A 4,980-nucleotide genomic window follows, 5' to 3' on the forward strand; every position below is an offset into this window, starting at 1 on the left:
CATGTTATAAAAGGACAGGCAAGAATCCCAGGAATCTCTTTACCTCTTCATAACAAATCCCACTCTGATGAGACTAGAATGAATTAACTCCAGTATCTAATACACACATCACTACGATATGCAACAATCCTATTCACTATTCTAGAAAAGCCTTGCTAAAACAATCTGCCTTACAATGACATCTGCTGGGAGTTTCTGGCACTGGATATATATGTATTTTTTTAAGACCAGTATCTGAGGTTAAAAAACACGGCACAGGAGAAAGAGAATTTAACTGTGTCGAGAATCATTCTCTCAAGTTATCTTTCAAACTAGGGACTATATCGCTTAAAAAATAAATAAAATACACCTCAGGTGAATTCATAATAAATATTAGATGCTAAGCTATGAAACTGAACCCAAAACATGAATTAACATTTGAATACAGTGTTATCCAGCTTTTAAACATTCCATTTAGCAAGAAAAAGACAAAATATAGGACATTCTTCTTGGATATGCTTATACTTCAGAGAATTTCTCAATGCTGAAAATCTGTCATTTTTTTCAAAAATATCAAAGTATTTATTGAGCTTGATTATTCTTCACATTTAAGGGACTACTGCTGTAAGTTTAGGTTAGAAATCTTTAAGGGCTGGTGAAGAGCATTTTCCTTCTAATCTTAAGTTTGAATTCCAGTTGAGGGTGTGGCCAAAGTATGGTGTTAAAAGGACCACCATGGGAATGAATCTTCCAGCAACCTATTGCCATATCCAGTGCTTCTGCCTTCATAAAGGGATGATAGCTGGGTGCATTGGCTCACACCTGTAATCCCAGCACTTTGGGAGGCCAAGGTGGGTGGATCACCTGAGGTCAGGAGTTTAAAACTAGCCTGGCCAACATGGTGAAAGCCCGTCTCTAATAAAAATACCAAAACTAGCTGGATATGGTGGTGGGCACCTGTAATCCCAGTTGCTTAGGAGGCTGAGGCAGAACAACCACTTGAACCCAGGAGGTGGAGGTTGCAGTGAGCCAAGATTGCACCACTGCACTCCAGCCTGGCAACAAGAGCAAAACTCCATTTCAAAAAAAAAAGATGATGATGATGATGCTGAAATTAAGATGATGCCTAATATTTCTCTGTCAAAGTAACCTAAGCTATAAAAGAAAATCTGCTAACATTCTCTCATCTGTGGAGGGGCAGACACCTAAACGAAAGAGGGGTTAAGTTATAGGAGTTCACCAATGAATTAGAAAGGCAAAAGGAATTATAACACGAACAAGTTATAATTCTGCTTAATTGCACCCACTAAGACATATTAACATGAGATGCAATTAACCTAAGTATTAGCACAAAGTCCAATCTCCAGCTGCCACTGAGTCAAAAAACTTTTGTAACTGAATAGAAGTGTTCATTGTTCATTAAGGAAATTTATATTGGTGTTATTGCATTTGACAGTACGATGGACAAATTACATTTCTCTTGCTATTGTTCATAGTAATAATTGAGGCCATTCTTTAACCTTTGATTAGTAATGATTAAGAAATTCTTGAGATTATGTTTGACAGAACATAAAACTGGAGATAATCTAAATATATATCAGCAGGAGAATGGGTTTTAAAAAAACTGTGGTATATTGATACAATGGAATATTAAATGTTAAAATAAATGAACTAGAACTTCAAAAAGAAAAGAAAAATATTATGAGCATAATAACATTGCAATCTCTGGGAATTTCCTAAGAGAACAACAACAACAAAAAAAAAAAAATTATAAGAGAAATTGGATTGGTCTCCTGAGGAAAAAACCCTAGACTGTTAAAAAAAAAAATTAAGCCATCATATAGCTCTTTACTTCAACCATAAGAGCTAGCACCCCAATCTGTGCTCTTCAGATCTGTCCAGCTTTCAATTTCATTTTTGTGTTTAAGGACATGAAGAAACATAGTATAGCTATGTTTCTTAAACTATTTACTATTGAATCTAATAAAGTGTGAAGGCTGTGCTTTGTGGCAAGGCTGAAGTTATTCCCACAAAACTGACATAGGGTCAAAAAGCATAAAGGGTTGGTATATATTTTATAATTCCCCATCTTTTTCCTCATAAATGGCGCTTATCTTGAGGCATGGCTCTACCAGAGCAAAGGTTGTGTCCAGCTCTGTTCAGTGCTATTTTCCCAGTGCCTGCTGGTGAATGTTTATAGAACTGCTTTTCTACTTTTAAGCTATTTTACGACCTTGACACCTGATATATCCACATCTTAAAGCAGATCTTTCCACGTCTTTTCTGACTCTCATTGCTCCCTATTCTGCTACACCCCCAATCCCCAGATTCCAGGAGTCCACCTCAGGTAGTCTGAGTCTCCCTTACACTGCTCTGGCAGCCGAGAGAGTCCTCTGATTTTTACAGAGGCCATCTGCTGTCTTTGACCAAAGACCTCTGCTGACTTGAGTCCTTTGGCATCAAGACTCTGGAAGTGAGAGAAGGGAGAGTAGAAACAATCTGAGCCATCAGATGGAAGGTAAAGCACGTAAAGGGGCACCTAAGGAAATATTTGCCCACAAGGCAGTCTTTGAAATGGATGTTGAAAGATAGTAGGGGCATGATTGGAGGAAACCAGGAAAATTTCAAATTCTTTGTATTTTATGTCACTCTGTTTGTATAAAAGCATTTAAAACTGCAAACATTACACGTATTGGGATAAAAGGACTATTTAGGCAGCTTTACAGTTAATTATACTGATTTGTCTTACCTGCTTATTCACAATACCTGAATACCTGAATGTCTGTCTGCTTGCTATACAAGCAACAAACTAGACTGACTCTACGCTCATATTAAGTTTCAACCAGGAACATAACCAAATATCTTGCTTGCTTGCTAACGCTGATTCTGAATGCTTTTTTTGACCATTTGAACAAGAAACCAATTTGACGAAAGAAGTTATTATGCAGTTGCAGAGATAGATATTTTATGCCCTCCTCGTCAGGATAATATTTTTGTAAGCAGAAAATGTATAAATAATCTGCAAATAAAATAATTTTCATTTAGATCACTTCCATACATGTTTGCCAAATCTATCCTGCTCCAATCCTCCAGCACTATGCTAGACCAAGTCTTGTCTCTTTACTCTGCATTACTGCCACAGCCCTGCCTCTGAACTTCTGCCTTACCTACCAAGTGAAAATGTTTTCACTTTACTCCTGTAAATTGATACAACAAAAATGCTGTAATAGCTCCTGATTTCTTTCAACTTCAAGCCACCTTCAAGACCCCAGCCCACTTTGTACAATTTCTTATTCTATTATTTCCCACTATATATGGAAAACACATTGTCTTCCAGGTTTAGAAATCTCTTTTTAGGTCAATTAGTATCAATATTCCCTTTAAGCTACTCAGATCTTGCCTTAAGAGAACTGCCTGGTCAGTAAGTCTCAACTCAACTCCACTAGAGCTTCCTCATGTAAGTTCTCCCCAGCAGCATTCCAGAAATCCACATTTGGAGCTCTAAGACATAAGGAAGTGACAACGTGTCCATTAACACATTGTCTTACAAGCACAGAATTCTAGTTCCCATCATAATCACTTCGTTCATTTTGTCTTTTTCACCTGAACAGTGTGCCCTCTACTCCACTCCTTATTCAGGTTCTAAGGAAACACTTGCCTTAAAGATTCACCTTAAGCTGTATCTGAAAGCTCTGATACACTTCAAGTGGTAAAGAGTTCTGCCCTCTCTTCTAATGGTCTTACGACCATTACCAAATATCTGTTGATCAAACACAAAGCCTAGATCATAGACTAGTGAAATGAGCAGTTTTAATCATCTTAATCAAATTAATGTGATTTCTCTATAGGCCCTTCAGCTTCAATTAGTATCCAATGCCAGTCAATCAATATTCCTCCCCATTAGTATAACTCAGAGATTCTCAAAATTAGCTGCTTTTCAAAATCAACAATGAGGCTTATAGAAGAATTGATATCTGGACCCCTCCCTTAGACTGTGATTCAGGAAGTCTGGTAAAAAAAAAAAAAAAAAAAAACCTAATTTCAAGTAGCTCCACAGGTGTTTCTGATACCCACCCAGGGCCAGGACATAGTCGTTCCAGCTGAGCGCTTAGTAATTGACCCACGAGTGTATCAGGCCATGAGGAGTCAAAGAAGCCATACCAACAACAGGAGATTTAAGGTGATCTGTAGATTAAACCAAAAAGCAGAACGTTTTCCTTTACATGCCAAATTCAGCAGCCCCTACAGATCCAATAACTCAGAATAATTTCTTTGTGTATACAGTTACAAACTGACAACTGGGGCCAGGGGTTCCCAGTGGTGACAGCACCCAGAATAATCTGGAAGCAAACATAGATACACTGACCCATTGAACTGGAAACTCTGGGAATGGGAACTGGAGATCCACATTTTTCAAATCTCCAGGTGAACGCTTAAAGCAGAAAGGATTGGAAATCTCTTTTTAGGTCATTCCAAATTAGTACCTATATTCCCTTTAAGCTACTCAGATATTGTCTTTAAAGAACTGCCTGGTCAGTAAGTCTCAACCCAATTCCACTAGAGCTTCCTCATATGAGATCTTCCCAATGGCATTCCAGAAATCCACATTTAGAGCTCTAAGACATAAGGAAATGATAAAGGATTCCTATGAAAGAAGACAAAAACTTGGTTTGCGTTAGCTGATACTCTCATCTTTCCAATGGTCATCACAATGATTGCTTAACTAAGTCAGTGTTATGGCACGAGTGTTTGTATATTGTTCTAAAATCTTTCCATTGGCTGTGACTCCAGTGTATGAACCATTCTTTTTGCCTAGAGATAACCTAATATCTTTGCCATACAGAAGATGAAAAGCAGCTGAAATGTAGGCTTCTTTGCATAGATATATTAGCTGGGTACTCATATCATGAACTATTTGCTCTTTAAATACCCTTGGAAACTGTTTTGTCTCAATTGCAAAAATCACTATTATGAAGCATTGCTTTTTATTATAACACAGTA

Source organism: Papio anubis, chromosome 4 (assembly GCF_008728515.1).
Source record: "Papio anubis isolate 15944 chromosome 4, Panubis1.0, whole genome shotgun sequence".
NCBI classification, from domain to species: Eukaryota; Metazoa; Chordata; class Mammalia; order Primates; family Cercopithecidae; genus Papio; species Papio anubis.